The sequence below is a fragment of the Nesoenas mayeri genome, assembly GCF_963082525.1.
Source record: "Nesoenas mayeri genome assembly, chromosome: 6".
In the NCBI taxonomy this organism is placed as follows: Eukaryota; Metazoa; Chordata; class Aves; order Columbiformes; family Columbidae; genus Nesoenas; species Nesoenas mayeri.
The window spans coordinates 24,254,749-24,272,958 of NC_137545.1; positions in this window are offsets into that span (position 1 = coordinate 24,254,749).

Genomic DNA, 18,210 nt, shown 5'->3' on the forward strand with positions numbered 1-18,210 from the left:
CGTCTCAGAGTGACAGAGATATGGATCAGCCATTAGGTGTGGACTAGAACAGATAAAGGCCAGTGAGCAGGACTCAGGGAAACTCAGGTTCCTCATGTGGCTTCTGGGCTTCTCTCTCTTCTATAAAATGGAGACAATGGGACTTCCTTAATTTGTGCAATGATAAGAAATACATTCCAGACTCTGTGATTCTCAACTATTATAAGGAAGAATGAGAGAGCTGCAATGTGGGCAGGTACCTAAACAGGAAACAGAAAATAAATCATGTCTGTTTTCTGGTTAGCTGTCATAATTTTACATTGGTTTACCAAAGATGCATCTTCCAACGTGAAGCTTTTCAATGACTTTACATAAATGAATCTAGCTTAGTGTATCTTTCTTAGAAAACTTAAATCATTAGCCTGATCACTCAATTTCTAGAAAGAAATGCAGACTTCCATATTACTTTTAGAAGTATTGTATAAACAATTCATTTTTATCTGTGTGCTGAGAATCTGGGGTTTGGATGTTTATTCCTAAAATCCAAAGTAGCTTGTTTCATTTTCCACCTTTCTTTCCTTTAAAAAAGCATGATTTGAAGGAGGCACAAAATCAGATAGAAAAACTCAAATTTGGGCTCTTGAGAATATATGGCAATTACATTTTCTTTTAAAAAGGGTAAAGAATTAATCTTCTCTAAATTACAGGTGTGAAAAGAATCAGCTGTGGAGGTCTGTGTCTTAAATAAGCTTTATGAATACGTCTGCTTTTGATTTCCAAAGATAAAGTATAGGGCAGCTACAAGAAAAAAAACCAAACAAGGTAAATCAACAAGGTAGCATCATTAGTCTGGGTCTGGCAGTGTTCTAGATAACAGGGCAAACAATCTAATATGGAGAACGTTGAGAATTCCAAGGTTACGTATGCCATAGGTATGTGGCTAATTCACCAGCTTTGAAGTCCAAAGCGCCTTATGATGAATGTGCTTTTAAACTAGAACTAAAGTAAAGGCTGCTGGAAAAGGGAGAGTTGAGAGGGAAGAGTCACCCATCCTACAAATAGAATGCAAGAGCTCAGTAATTTTAAGGTCAATTCTCATTGTGTTACGAATTTCCCTGATGGCTGCCTGAGATCAATTAAATTTAATGTAGTCTGTTATTCCTCACTAAACTTCAGCTCCTCAGTCCTACAGTAATAGATTTTATTAACAATTGTGAGAGGAAGAACTGAGTTTTGGAACTTCTAAAATCTAAAAGTAAAAAAGAAAAATCATGAAAACAAATGCTGCTTTTCCAAACACGTAGTAATGGTTTGAATTATTTCTTCCTCTCAGATTTCCTTTTCAACTCCATGAATATTACATTGGGAAATCATTTTGTAGCTATTTTTTGTGTCTGATGCTCAGATGGTATAAATTAGCTGTATTGACTTCTCTGATGTAGTATAGATTTATATCCCTATGGAATGCAGAGCATATACAGGTAACATAGCGTAGCATAAAAGCTTTCTCATTTAGCAGAGATTATGTATATGCATGAGAATTTCAAAGTACTTAGTATCTTGGACCGAGGGCTCAGAACCTGGGGAGAGCTTTAGCATTGCCTTTGCTGGAGCTAATTCACACTACCCAGTTTTAGGCTACTAGATCAGGCTGGCTGAAACTCAGAAAAGGTGAAGTTGATTTGCTTATGTTCCAAATCATTATTTAACAGAAAAGAAAGAACTATGTTCTGCTAAGCTCTTTTTTGAAATTCAAATTATGTTTGTACCGCAGGGAAAAGACTAACTAGAGGCTAACATGGCTTGCGTGAGCTTCACATGATTAACCTACTTTATATTGCTCTCACCACACTGCATTGGTTAATCATTATCTTTTAGCAGTGTCTTTAACAATTAGGTAAAACAGAATTTATCTCTTTTCTATATTTAGAAGACCTTACACTACCTGATCTTGTTTTTCCTTTATTTTCCATTATAGTTGCGATATGGAATGTGTATAGTAGAATTAATGTAAGAAAAAATTGAGTGTCTATCCTTGATTGGATTCAGATGAGTTAATTCTTTCCTACCTGTACTCTCCCTCTAGGCCCAGTGTCCATTACTGTTGAATGAGATAATATGGGTTTCTCACTGGCAATGAACAGACTTTAAAGTTCAGTCAGGCATTTCCACACTCAGAATCTGTTTTATCAGCTGGTATTTTCCTGAAGCTTTAGACAACTGATTGGCAAGTCTGGTAGAGAAGATGCTATTGAGTATTCTGTCCAGAATGAAACAGTTAGTTACTATGGTAGCTTTGTGAGACAATGCTGAGTAAGTGTGACAATTACATGGTGTGTTTCAGCTTGTAAAACGATTATACTAAAGGTGGGAGAACTATCAGATCATCAATTATAATACATTGGCTTTCTAATGGTGGCTATTTGGGGGGAAAAAAAATAAGACTTTTTCAGGTTCATTTCCAGGACAACAGCTGCAACCCCACAGCCACAGCACAATTAGAGATATTTATTTGTTCATCCTTTCACATATTTCAGGGATATAAACTTTGATCTTCAGTTTTTCAAGATAATATTTCAAAGGTGATCTTAGTAACTGGTGTTAGAATGATTTTTTTTGAATGACATAGGAATTTGCGATGGCCAGTTGCGCTGTTTATGTGCAATATATTTGCAATTCACAGAGAAATCCGACAAAGGGACTTCTATTGTTTCACTGTAAGGTTTTCTTTCTGTATCTTCAGATTCTCTTATAAATCTTGTAGTATTTTTGTAAGAGAAATACACTGGTTGGTTCTTACAGTACTGTGCATACTCAAACTGTAATGTGATAAATGCTAGTTTTCTTTTTAAATTTTTGAAGATGTGAAACTAACAATTCAAAAGTGTATTCTCCAACACTTACACAGAAAGGCTACATGTAAGAAAGGAAAATATAACTGTGCTTATTGGTATGTCTCATTATACCAAGTTTTTCCTCATAGAAAACTACGTCAACATATTATTAAGTAGAAATATTATTAAGTGGAAATACATTCAGACATCCCTGAGAAAACTTTTTGAAGGAAAATAAATATAAGCAATTTATAAAATTGTTTATATATAACTAGAAAATTGCAAAGATTTTTCTCAAGAAATGCCATCACTGTACCAGTCTGTGGCATTTTCTTTGCGAGAAGTTACTTCTCTGTGCATAATACAGGGGCAGAGTCACCCTTTAGTGAGTCAAATTAAGAAATCAATGATGATGGAGCACAGAAAATGGAATAGCTGAGAAAAATATTAGGTTTAGGTCCATGTGCAATGCTGGATCGAACGGTACATCTGATTTCCATTTAACTAGGTGCTGAATTCTGCAAGAATACCTAATTCTTGTTATTCATGGGACCATCCAGCTAAAGAAAATAATTTTCCCTGGACTTCAGACAGTTACCAAATAACATTGTCAAGAGTAATCCCCACAAATAGTTGCTCTTTTATTTTTTTTTTCCATCTGCCTGTACACCATCCAACAAAAATCTCTCTCCTAGAGAAACTCAGTTACAAACTTAAATACTGAAACCCCAGAAATCCTTGAAAACCCTTACGTGGAAGAGAGCAAAAGGCATTGTGCAACGTCAGTGTCCTCCATCTAGAATACAAAGAATATTACCTGGTAAATGTGCTCAGTGACTGAAAAAGAGACTGTACCACATGCTATAAAAGGAGGCAAATGAAAATCAAGAACTGCCTGTCTGATTCCGTAGTAACAACTTGTTCCCCTGGCTCTGACCAGCATGTAACCACGATGCTCTAGTGCGGACCATACGGCGCCCTTCACCTCTCCCAGCATCACTGCTGTGCGCTCAGGTTCCTGTCTCCAGCAGGTGTGTGCACCTGAGCCATGGACACGGGCCTGTCAGACACACCTCTGCTCAAACATCTGCTTTATTCACGCTGCATATACATGTCCCATGCTAGAAGAAATAGAAATGTCAACTGAGTAACTAAGACAAAGGTATATTTGTGATGGCAGAGACTGGCTAATTTGGAAGAACTTTTTGCTTATGAGAAACCCACCACATCTAAGAAAATAATTTTATCTTGGGAGAATTTAGTAAGAAGAAGAAGAAAAAAATCCACATGCAGAATTCATGTATAATATTCTCTTTTAATACTGCTGCTGCTAATTTAGAGAAATTCAGTGCTACCTTCTTAACGTTTCCCAAGGCCATACATTTCAGAAGCTATGTATTTAAATATCTCTTTCCCAGAACTGTAATAATAGAGGACTTCATTAGCAACATTTAGGAGTTTTAAATTATTGCTGCAGAAACAGATACAGTGCACAAAGGAAAAGAGGGAATAGTTTTCCCCCACAGCAGATTCTCACTGTATATTATATAATTCACAGGGAGGACAATCATGTAAATGAACTATGTTTTTCTGTTTGAAAAGATTTAAAACTATATTTATTTCTAAATTAAGAAAGTGTTATCAAAGTAAAAGAAAAAATTATCACTAGCAAAACCCCTACATGAAACATAGTTTCATACATGAAACATACAAACATGAAACATAGTTTAATGGAATATGGGGTTGAAACACAGAGAGAGAGGCAGAGGAAAAGGCTGAGGTACTAAAATGCCGCCTTTGCCTCAGTTTTTAATAGTAAGACCAGTTGTGCTCAAGGTACCCCTTGAGCCAGAAGACAGGGATGGGGAGGAGAATGAAACCCAAATAATGCAAGGGGAAATTGTCAGTGACCTACTACACCAATGAGACAAGCACAAGTGTATGGGGCCAGATGGGATCCACCCCAGGGTGCTGAGGGAACTGGCAGAGGTGCTCACCAAGCCACTTTCAATTATTTATCAGCAGTCCTGGCTAACTGGGGAGGTCCCAGTTGACTGTTAGTTGGCAAATGTGATGCCCATCTACAAGAAGGGCCTGAAGGATTCAGGAAATTATAAGCCTGTTAGTGTGACCTCGGTGCTGGGCAGGGTCATGGAATGGATCATCCTGAGTGGCATCATGAGGCACATACAAGACAACCTCATCCTCAGGCTCAGTCAACACGTGTTTATGAAAGATAGTTCCTGCTTGACCAACCTGATCTCCTTCTGTGACAAGGTGACCTGCTTAGTGGATGAGGGAAAGGCTGCGGATGTTGTGTACTCAGACTTCAGTAAAGCCTTTGACACCATATCCCACAGCCTTCTTCTGGAGAAGCTGGCAGCTCATGGCCTCGATGGGTGTACTCTGCCATGTACTCTGCTATAACATTTCCCAGAATGGCCTGGCTGTATCAAACCTTGTCCTCCCTGCACATGTGTCCATTCTGAGAATGAGGCACAAGGTGTTTCTCCTTCGCTGGAGACATTCGAAACCCGCCTGGACATGTTCCTGTGCGACCTCACCTAGGTGTTCCTGCTCCAGCAGGGGGATTGGACTAGGTGATCTTTTGAGGCCCCTTCCAATCCCAAACATACTATGATACTGTGATTTATTGCCAGAATCTGAGAACTGATTGTATGGCATCTGTATCCACCTGATACCATTTCATCCCTTAAAACTATTTGGGTATCATCGTGCTACAGTCACAGAATTTAAGCTTACATGGCTGGGGAAAGCTTCTTGCAGGCTCCTTTCCCCGTAGCTTCCCTGGCACAGTTCTCAACTGGTGTGGATCTTTATGTTCTCCCAAGTGCAGGTTTATAAGTAAACTTAAAGATTTCACATCCTGTCCATAAAACTATTCCGGCAGCAAGGTAATAATGGTGTATGCAGGTTATGAGCTCTTTGTTACTACAGGTGTTTAATTGGCTTGATATCAAAACATTTTTAAGACAAATAGAAGAAGACTGAAAACGTAAACAATTCTAACAAAATCATTACTGGACTGATTCTGACATGGTTTAGAATTGAGAAATAAATTTAAACAGACATATTTACTATATATTACTAAATATTAAAAGAGAGAACATGCTGTTGCATCATCCTGAATGTACTGCATAATGAGTGGAAGGAGTAATTGGCAGTAGCTGTGACTTCAGTTCATTGCCAGCCTCAGCCATTACAATCCGAAGTTGCATTTTAGGCTGAATGCTGACTCTTTTGTCTGTGGAGAAACTTTCTGTTCACTCTAATTAAACTGGATAATGCAATTCATGAACTATTTCTGGATCAGTGCTCTTCTTACTTTAATGGAAATCAATGAAAAATAAGTAGGCTTCCACAGGAGGAAATAAAAGTATAAACTCAATCTCAGAGAAACAGCCCATGAAGATTTGTCAAAAGTAGAACACATGGGTGACCTGCAGCCTTTCCCGGGCTTAATGTTCAATAGGCGCCTTGAAAATGCTAATGGCCAGCCGGTACTATTTCATGCTACTTTGACATGAGTTATCAAATGCTGCTGCTAGTACACGGCCAAATAACCCAGAGTTTTAAAATAAGTTATCAAATCTTGGCACCGGTGCAGCACCAAACTGCCAGAGGTTTTACAATAGAGCACTGTGGAATGACCAAAACAAGTAGAAAAGGAAACCAGAACATTTCTGTGCCTGCAATTACAGCACAAAAGCCTGCAGCCTGCCCAAAGCAGCAAACCCACTGTCTCTAGCAACCTTTTTTCCAGCTTGTTTTGCTATATAGACTTCCCTTGCAAACTGGCAGATGTAACAGTGCCTACTGAGAAACAGCAATGAAGCACTGACTTAGAGTTCTCCTAGCCTTCCTCCTGTTTCTTTCCCTTTACCTGTGCAGAGGAAGCTTTAAATGATTTGTGTTACCTCTGTGGCCTGAAGCATTTTTCCTTTCACACTGTGAATAGCTCCCTGTATTAATCTGGAGAGATATCACTTGGGTAGTAGTGCCCGTTGTGTTGCTGCTGGAGGAAACCAAGTGGGATTTTGCACAGTAAAGTAGAAACTGAGTTGTTTTCCTAGTTTTAATGATGTTCCTGTTCAGACATAAGGCTGTTTGTTGGCAGAGGGTGTTTAGGCCTTTTTAAACTTGTCACGTGATGCAATAAAGGTAGTTTCCACTTTCCAACATGTCATGTAATTAAGAGTAGACTATTAGTAGGTTTTGTTGTGAACCAGCATTTCCACATCCTTGTAGTTGCTGTGACAAGACAACTTTGTTGTCTGGGAAGCGAGAAGAGTCCAAACTTTGTGACTGTGTTCCAAATTTACTGAAAAAAACCTGTCTCAATTCTAGTTCTAAAATTCTGCAAGAATCTTTCATAAACAGACTCTGAATATTTCTCTCTCTGTGACTCACTTAATGTGTGCACTTCATAACCATCCAGGATGTTTAATGGTAATACCTTGGTTTATACGGAGACCTTAGTGGATTGTAAACTAGCAGCAAAATCCTTCAGCCCTGCGGGGCAGGAGGGTGGATGATGACAACAATCACATGAACGGTACTCATCGCTGTAAGAGGCTGGCACTGTAAGAAGGCCAAGCCCCTATCTTTACCTACAAAGCCGAAGCAGAAGACGCTTTTTAAAAACAAATCATCAGGTCTTGGATTCTCAATTCCAGCTGTCTGTCCCTTGTTGCCTTTGTCAATTCCAGCTGTTTTCCCCAAACTATTTCTCCTCTGTGCACTTTTTTTCCTGCCTGATAAGCCTCAATGAAATTCAAATGTTTCAAGCCATTAATTGCAAAGCCATAAATGGTTTACCATTATGTGAAATGAATTCTACCAAAACATGGAATGTTTAGAGGACAAAAAAATAACCCATCAAAATTATTTGTTAAAACTTTAAAAACAGTAAGTTGATCTAAATATTTTTTATGGTAACATATACTTCCTCAATAGGTTTGAAATTTTCATTTCTTAATCATTTCTTAAATTACTTAATACAGCTCTTCTGTACGGTAGTATTATTTTTTGCCACCTAAGAACCCCCCTGACAAGAGGAAGGAACTACTGTTTAGTGTTGAATAGTGGGGAATTCAGAAATTCCTTTTAAAAGCTTTTTCTTAATTATGATGATGGTACGCAGGTGAAACATTGACAAAAGGATTTCTTTCATGAGGATAAGACTTGTCTTGCGTGAAGAACTGCATTGGAGTGTGCCTAAAATAGCTGGCTGTGATTCTGAATCTGCCTGAGGTTGCCAGCAGTTCACTTGAAGTAAGAGGCTTCCTGGTGCTTCTCTTAGCATGTATCTAACAATTTAGTCAGAGTCTAATCTCAACAGTCATTATTCACCTTAGTTGTGTCACCTCCAAATGATCCTTTAACTATTTATAGCATTAAATGTTTTAACATGACAAATGCAAGCAAAATCCTGTGAAATTAAAAAAAATACATTAGAGCTAGACTACAGATTCCTTAACTGTCTAACTGATTTTCCGTAGATGAAGTGAGGGAGTACTTAGTATAACTAAACATCATACTCAAGATAAAGTTCCCTGAAGTTATTCACCTTTGGGTGGGAAAAGAGAAAAAAAAATAAAGGTATTGGAATTCTGAAGTAGCTGCTGCCTAAAAATTTGGCTTTATTCCATTGCAATAAATTCCAGAACCCATGCAGAATACAGATCCCTGAACTCTTACTCATCTCTGCCCTTACATTTGTCATCCTCCTACCGGAAATAATTAGGGCTAGCTCACATTCTGCATCTTAATCTGACTCAATAATTTACATGTAGGCTTTACCTTCCAGAAGTCTGTTTATGATCTTCAAAGCTATTTCAGCTTGTCTTAAGAAAACCCATATCTTTGATGATATTATTTCAAAATATATCCTATCATACCAGTAAAGGGAAATTAACATTTAGCAGGCATGTTCAGGTAATTCAGAATCCTGAAACAATATAAACATAATTACTTGGAGAAATACAAATAAAAACAGGGAGCCAGTCCCCTTGTGTCTCTATCAAGGGAAGATTTTGTAAAGGAAAGAGCCCTTTGTGACATTTCGCTTGTATCAATTAACCCTGTGGTGTCATCTTTCCCTGAGGCACACAGAGCTGGTAGATTTTGGAGAACCAGAAAGAAATCAAGGACGTTCTTGCAGAGATCCTAAGCTATGTCTTAAGCCCTGGGTACTTGCACCACTTCTCTTTTTATTCTGTCTGTAAGTCTGAACAAGGTTTCTGCGGCTCTGGAAAAACCCAGTGACATAGTTCCCCAGCACTAGCTTGCAGTACCTGGAGCACAGTATTTATTTCAATGGGAACACATTGTACGTCATTCCAGTTGCAGCCTTTGCTCTGCGCCTGCCTTTGTTCCCTGAATCCATGGTGTGTCATGGCTCACAAGGACATTTCCACCTATAATGCATTTTTATGCCAAGAAAGAGAGAATGCTTGTGCTGGCAGCCTGCTTTACTCTAACAGCCAGATAATTCCTCCTTTTATTATACAAGCACAAATCTGTGGTGTCTATGTGGAGAGTGAGTGAAGCACTAGGTTGTAGGATTCACTGTGGCCACATCAGCAGAGTCTGCAGCAGTACGGTAACCAAAACATGAATACATCCATTGCACCCAATAGAACCAGACTGCTCCTCCAAAGCCTAGAAAATAAACAGAATGAGAATACATCAAAGCTGCTGCTTTGTCCCTATGTTTTCGTAAGAATTCTGTTGTCCTACCAGCTGAAACTCACTGAGGTACACATTATTCACACATTGTGAAGGAAAGTCGTGTTATTTAAGATCCTTATATAAGATCCTGACCATTCATGCTAGGTTGTTGAAAGTAATTTTATTTATGATCCTTCACTGTTTTTTCAATCTACCGTATATCAGACAGTTCATCATAAAGTTCTAATGAACTCATGATTCAGTGCCATTGACAGCTACACAAACAACATGAACTGTAGATCTTCAGTTTCTAAAATGCGGTTTTATGTTCAAGTCCTGGAATATCTTGAGTTTGGTCTGTAAGTCATCCTGCCAAAGGCTATTTCTTCTTCATGTAATATCTGTAGCTCATTCTTGTGGTACCTTCTAACATTAAAAATATGAGACACTTCTGAAATATTTTCAGACTTGATGCCTAAGTGATTTACGCAATTATTCTCATAAAAACAAGTACTAAAAAAACCTTTGGTTTGCAATGTTGATTCTTGGGGATGCTAAAAACTTCCAGCTCTCTCTAGTCTCAGTTAATCAAAATTAGACTATCTACATGCATATCTAGATAGGACGGGAGCAATAGCTGATTTTTACTGCTGGACTGTACTAAAATCAATTCCATGTTGATGGCAGCAAATGCAAAGAGACTAGAACACTTACTTGCAAATCAAATTTACTTCTCCCTACCTTAACATTTGAACCAGCATATTTTTATCTCAACCACTTGTTTTGTTTCTATGATACACTTAAAACAAAGACTCAGTTTTAACTAGTAACAGAGTTTTTGTGTGAACTAGAACCAAATGCTACAATAATTTTTACAAAAACGAGTGATAGGAAAGGACATTGCTTCAAAATGTAGAGAGAAGTAGAAAGTCTTTCAGATAAGATTCTAAATTGGAATGACTCATGATGGAATGACTATTCATAGATAAATAATGACTATGCACATAGTGCTTTATAGAATGTAAAAAATATTCATGCCTTTTGGTGAGTAAACAATAATTCAAAGAAAATAACATGATGATATTATTTTTGTTCCAGTCCGATAGCATGTTTTTACGCATACTTTTTCGATACGGAATTCTAAGGATAATACTTTTCAAAATATATGCGTGTGCCAAAGAATCCATTTGAAAGCGCTGCTCCTTGTGGTTTTGCACCTCCAGTAAGACACAGCAATTCAGACTCTCCAGCTCTGTCAAATATGCCATTTGTCTCACTGCGATTACACAGCACTACCTTTCCTTTTAAGCCTTTTAGTACTAAGTATCCTTCAGCAGGCTGGGGATGGTGTTTAACATTTTCTTTCTTACCACGAATTAAAAGCAATGGGGATTCTTTCATCGCCAGCAAACCTCCATTAGAAGCAGCTGCTGAGCAGAACAGAGTTGCATGCTAAAGCAATATAGTCTGAGAAATAAAGAGCCTCCCCAAAAAAACCAAAACTGGCTACGAGTTGTCCATCTCAGCACATATACTAGTGTTGCACACACACTGACCCAGTATTTATTAACAGACAAAACCTAATTTATTGGAATTGTTTGAATAGAGTCCTAGGTGACCATTCAAGCCTCTGCATGGTTTATTTCTGTCAGTCATCTTAAGCTATTTACAAAACATCTCCTAATATCTTAATTACATATAAAAGACTGTATTTTGTTATCATATTTGCAGGAAAATGCTGCAGAAATTGTTTTGGGGTCTCCTTCAGACCGACAGATGCTCTATTCATGGTGCTAATTAACAAAAAAAAGCATTAATACAGTGTCTCTCAAGTCCCTTATGGACAGCAGAGGTTTCTGGGAGTCTCCGTCAATCCCCTTGTTTTGCACTGGGCTCCCTCTGCAGAGACGCACTGGAAAGTTCCTGGGCCAATGCCAGAATTTGATGACTGCTGGGTGGGCACACAGGCATGGCCTAGATATGCAGCTACACAATTATAACCACAGTACAAACTTGAATTTCACTCCTGTATCACAATCATAACTTAAATTCTGTATATCTTGGCCTACAAGGTAGTACGGAAAAAGGTTTTGGCAAATACATAAAGTGAAAAAAATGTAAGATAGATGCTCCATCAAACAGTCAAAATTCTGACTTGGACATACTGAACACTAGGGAAGATAGGGTTGCATGTACACTAGAGTTTTGGTCATAAAAATCAAGTACAAGGCTTAAAAAGGGCCGTCATGTTTGCTGTCCCTATAGAAAAGAAAGGCAAACTGAGAACTGACATTTTCTACTTAGAGGTTGCCATGAAACTAGCCACGAATGTGAGTTCGTAGCAGTCATTTCAGGTACCTAGGTCACCTCACTGTGGTTTTCCTGATCCCCGCAGCACAGTTTAATGCTCTTTCAAAGCCTTACCCCAGTATTCTCTCTGGGAAGCACGCAGTACTGGATGCAGTTAATGCTGATAAGGATGCTGTTAGAGGAGTCCGCAAGATCACTAATGAAAAATATAGCAAGGAAGACACTGAACTCTTTTTTCCCCCCAGCACATTTGGTAGATTGAATTCCACAGAACACGCACAGACAGTACTTTTATTCTCCATCTGACGTTGATAAATGTAGGAAAAAAATTAGGAGCTTGATCCAGTATCAGATGAAATTGAGGGTGTCCTTTGCAGTCTTCCTTTTTATTTTGCTCTGTATTCTCCAATAGACAAAATGCTTGCAACTAAAAATCAAATTGGAACTGTCAAGTATAGCTTTATAGTGAATCACATTAGAAAGTTAAAGGTTATGAACAAGTCATTGTAATCTTGTTATCCAGGTGCTTATTTCCTTACTCTTCAGTCCTAAGTATTTGGTGTAGCTCTCTTATCTGCTTTTTTCACACAGTTTTTCCTTTTGTCTATTTACCTGCAATAGTAAGAATAATCATTGTTTTTGTTCAGAATACATTTTTGGTGAGGTGATTCTCTTTAGTCTTGCTAGATGAGTTGTTTTTTGTCATGCTTTTGATGGGCAAATGTGTTTCTGTTTGATGTTCTTATTAATTCAGTCCTGTCTTCTCGAGATGAAGTGACACATATCAACAGCAGCCTGCTGGCTCCTCCGGCGCTGCCATGTACTGTCCAGGTTTACTGGCAGCACTATCTGCTGGGTTCTCTTCTGTGCTCTCCTTACCCGTGTGCTCCTCTACTACATTGCTACATTAACTTAGGAGTATGTGTTGGACTTTCACTGTCGCTACCCAATTTTTTTTTAATGTATACGACTGCTTGCAGGGCTGCAGGTGTGTAAGAACTAACTTGAGCAACTGCCAAATCGAAATGGGCCCAAAACGTCTCTAAAATATCTTCCTGTTGGTGAAAGTTAAAGGCATTACCTTTTAAACCTGGCAAGGAAAATCGGCTATTTCTGGGAATAAACCAAAGGTTGCTATAATGCACTGAATCCATTTTCACAGGCCTTGCAGAACATTATCTTTTTCAAGATTTCTTGCATCTTCAGTGTGTTTTCCTATTAGGAAAAAAAAACCAAAACCCAACCCTATCACTAAAGCAACTAAATTCCAAATACTAACATTTTAGCTAAGAGTCTTTTTATTGTTCTGAGTTCCAACTGTGTTGTATTCTATTTTTATTGGACAGCAGGGAAAATGACTAGATGTTAATTGCATCCTTCTCTTCTGACTCACTATTCCTGTTGTTTTTGAAACTTGTGGGCAAGTTAAATAGCAGAGAAGTGGACAAATCCTATGGTGGGGAAAAAGAAAGGCTGAAGGGAAAAAAAAAAAAATAAAAAAGGAGAGAAATAAAGAAAATCAACTACAGGAAAGTAACGATCACTGCTCTTTTCTTGAGACTTTTATATGAAACCTCCTAGCATAAGCGTGAGAGTCTCCCCTCTCGTTCCCACCGCCCGAGTCCTGCAGCAGCAGCCCAGACACCCGAGTCCACACTTCGCTCTGACCTGTCAGCCACATCAGCTTCCAGGCTGAAACTGGCCAGTGCGACTTGGCAGCCACAGATACTCCCTGCTAAAGGGCACACTCCTCTTGGTGCCAGCCCTTCTGCCTCACCTGCAAGGCAGATTCACTGTATTTCTGATTCATATGATCAAACGCCAGCACCCAACATGTGGCGACCGCTAACAGACACCCTCTCTGTTGTGAGAACTAGTGTTGAAGTTCAGTGCACTGAAGAAAGCTGAGAATTTCTTTAACTTTTTTTAAGCTCACAAAACCCCCAAGTAGGGATTCCGCTCCACTGCACATTTGGGTAGGAGTTCCACATGCATGATTGGCTCAGTGTCATTACCATATGGGGTCAGCCTCTTACTGCTTTCATTTGCAGCAGACTGATACTGAATGTTTTGGGAACCTCACCTGAAAAGATTTCCTCATATTCATTCTAATACATGAAATGCAATGCAGGCAGCACTGCGTGCTCCTGCAGGGGACCGTGCTGGCTGAAATGCCAAGCACTGCACCTCCTGAGGATTAGCCTCGGAGTGCGCTGAAGAGAACAGCTAGGCTGTTAATAGGGAGGTTTTTTGACTGTGTTGACTTTGCCACATTCCTCGCTGGACAGATGGCAACCATGTTGTCAGTCTCAGCAGATTCAGCAAGGACTTCTGTTTTCAAGGAAACTAAACTACCCTTATTTGCATTGGAATCGATTCCTCCAGCTCGAGATTTTGGGCATGCTGATAGAGTGTGATGGTGCATTCTGTGTCTAACAGCATACTGCTATCAGATCAGTGCCTTCTGAAGAACATAAAATTCACTAGGGAGAAAAATAAAACATTGATGTTTTCAAGTTTCCACAGACACTCAGCTCGTAATTCCCATAGATTTGGGAGATTTTAAAAATTACAAAAGACTGTAATTTCTGTGTTCTGCAAATGGCCATGGGAGACATATATAATGCTTGAAAGTTCTTTAAATAGCATGAACAAATTCTGAGGTTTTGCTTCTGTAGTGAAGTCAAACCTGTTGGTATCTTCCAATGTTCTGAATCTTTTTGCAGACTCTGCATAATTTGTTTTCTGCCATTATACTGGCAGGATACTTAGCTCTCTGTCCCCTTTCATTTCCTCAGTTGTACATGCAGCTCAGTGTGCTGCCTCTTCATTTATTTTCTCTCTTGTGATTTATGTTGCACAGTATTCTGGAAGAGATACGCTTTTCCATTTGTTCTGTCATGTGAAGACTGACTGTGCTATCTGTCTTTGTTCAGTCCTCCTACTGATTCATCCCCAAATGGCAGAAACAGTGGGTTTCATATGTATTCAGATTATCTTCTTGTCTGAAGTATCAATACAAGTGCTTTATATTTATCTGATCAAGACAGTAATTAATTCTAGTTTGAACTGCAACTTAAATACATTTAACACCGAGCTCAATTTTAAATAAAGAGGAACCAGATTTTCTGTTTCATTAGAAATCTTCCTCCTTGGTCGTATTCAGCTTCATGAGGTTCACAGGCCCACCTCTCTAGCCTATCGGGGTCCCTCTGCATGGCATCCTATCCCTCCAGCCTGTTGACCACACCACACAGCTTCGTGTTGTCAGCAAACTTTGTAAGAGTGCACTCAGTCCCACTGTCCATGTCACCAACAGAGAGATACAGGTTTTAAGTTATTACTTGATAGTTTTCTTTTTATTATGTCTTCCAGTTTTATACTGTAGGTGACAAGAGCTGTGTTTATCATGACTAAGGAAATCAGAGTGTTTGGGTAATTTTGGAACAAGTTATAAATTGTATAAGGGCTGTGTATACTTTTGATGCTTATTTCAAGTACTGACCTGGCAGAAGAGTTCTGTTTCACCATTGGACTTTATGTTATGATACTCTTATTTACGTAGTAGTATTGTGAACCCTGCAGGGGAACTGAGCCAATATGTGTCTTTGCATTACTAGGTCATGTCTTCAACAAGACAGTGCAGTACTGACCTGTGTTCTCAGCTACCTCTTCAAAATTTAACATTTTCTTCAACAGAGTTAGCTCAGCTAAGGGGAAAAGCAGCTCATCCATAGTATATTAGGGAGCCTCAACACAATCATAATGATGCCAGCAGAGATACACTTATTTGTGTCTGCTCAAGACATCTTCTGTCCTTAAAGCAATAGTTTAAATCTAGTTTGAATCAAATCATTACAGCACACTACTGTGACTAGTGTCTTGAAATTATACTGCTATTAAGATAGAATAAGCAACCTGTTAGAATTTACTTTTTGTTTGAAAGGTAGAAAGTACTTTCATGTTGGACTACTTGGCAGGTGAGGTCCCATGCTTCAGTGAATGGTGCACCCTCTACAGCCTCCCAGCACAGAATCATAAAAAAATGATAATAATTGTGTTGCAAGTACAAGCTCATGGTATTTTAAACTCTGCACAGCATGTCTTCAAGTTTTCTCTTTCATCCAGTCCTCCAGGTTTTGATACATTATTTATTGAGAAAACTCACATTTCAGTGATGTTGGAATTCAGAGCGTGTTTTCTGCTGTGTTCTTGCTGCTACAGCATCCTAATAGAAGATGGACTCAAGCCTTTAAGGAAGTTGAACTGAAGTTGTAGAGTTAATAGACATAAGCTGTGCACAAGCAGCAAATCGTCTCCCATCAATAACATGATTCTGCCACCACTTCACATTTTGTCTCTCATCTCTGAGTGGTTAACAACTGGAAGTTTGTGTGCCACAGCCAAGATTTGCAACTCTTCTTAATATTAATAGCATTACTCTCCTTTTTTGTTGTGTTTTTCAGTCATTTACCAGTCTTGCAAATATTGTCTCCATTTGTAGAGGAGTTAAGAAATGTCACCCCAGTATTTATCTGTAATATGGGGAAGGGCCAAGAGGAGGAATTCTGTAAAGGCCTACTGGATCTCAGTGTGAACAAGAGCAACAGGGTTAGGGGTTGGCTGAAAATGGAACAAAACCAAGAGGCTGACTGCTGTCTCACTTTTGCTCATCTCTACCAGAGTACTCTATCAGTTTACAGAGTCTGTGTTCACAAGCACCCGTATGTTACAAAAGATAAATGTTACCAAAAGAATGACAAAAGTTCAGCATTTCTGAAAATCACATTGGATATATGCTGAGTATATGAAATCAGTTACTTCTAATTACATTAAAACACCTGCATGAACAAAATAGATTTTTATGTTATAAAATTTAATTTACTCTAGTATTTTAAAATGCTCTGAATATTTATAAGGCCTTTTGAAACAGTCACTAGAAAACAGAAATAGATGAAACAATCATCTGAAACAAGACATAGATGCTTGCAGAATGTAGTAAGTCATTAGTTTAAAAAAACTGACGACAAACACTGTAAATAGCTTTGTCTTAACGGCTGCCACAGTAGTCTTTTTAATAGGCTCCATTTGTCCTTTTAGCTTTTAGTAGTGGCATTATACTCTATAACTTACACTAGTAATTTACAATAGAGATGAACTCACCACAATACATATTATGGATTTACTTTGGGACAATTTCCCAAGTGATTATTTTAATGCCCTTTTGCCCATGCCTGACTGTATTATTTTCTTTCCTCAGTTTGTTCTTTTCCACCATCCCTTCTGATTTCTGTACTGCTTTTGATGCTTTTCTTGTGCACTTGAAAGTTCATAGAGAGACAGATTACAAGATCTGCAGTTTACTAGAAATCCTGACCTGAAATACCAAGTATCCATTAGCTGAGTACTTGTTCTGCCTTGAGGATACGTTAGGAGCTCTGCATGAGTAAAGATGTTTTCATCTGATCCACATACTGCATGCTCATTTTGAAGTTATTTATAGACATACTGTGCTGTTTCCATTTTCTACCCGTATATATATATATATTAAAAAAATCAGAATTTCTTTCTGTCTCTTTCTGAATAGGAGCATTTCTGTCATTGGAATCCTGCTACTCTGATCCAATATTATTCTACCTCCTTTATTTAACAAAACTCATTAATTAAGCTTCATACATTTGGGCAAAAAGGAAAAATATACGATGCAGATGGATTCAGTTGCTGTCACATCAGAAACAGAACAGTGTGTTATGGTTCTACCCAGGCCAATAAGAAGTTGGATTAATTGTGCACTTCCCATGTGTTTGGTGAAAATATGGGATAGCTTCATGGTCAGTGAACAGCAGAACATCACATCCCCCCTTCTTTTTTTTCTGTGTCAGGAGAAGCAGCTGTCATTCAGCTCTAGCTGCAGTCACTGTTATCTGCCCAGAGCGCAGCCCTTCCCTTCTTCCCTTCCCTTCCCTTCCCTTCCCTTCCCTTCCCTTCCCTTCCCTTCCCTTCCCTTCCCTTCCCTTCCCTTCCCTTCCCGTCCCGTCCCGTCCCGTCCCGTCCCGTCCCGTCCCGTGCTTCACGGTGCTCCCTCTGCCCCTGGGCAGCCCCGGGAGGGGAAAATAATCACTGTTGACTGAACCACAGGATAAGGGTTCCCCTTTTCTCAAAAACTGAAGTGTCTCCATCATAACTCAGGATGACTTCAAGATACATCTGACTTGCACGAAAGAGTTATTTGGGTTACAGTAATCAAAAGACAATTTCCAATGCAGTACTTCAAAGATGCTCATTCTTTTTCACTTGGGCAACAGTAATCAGCATTCCCTACTGGGGTCAACAGAGAAATACCAGCATAAGAGCACATCTGCCACAACGGATTTAATATGTGAGAGAAAGCTTG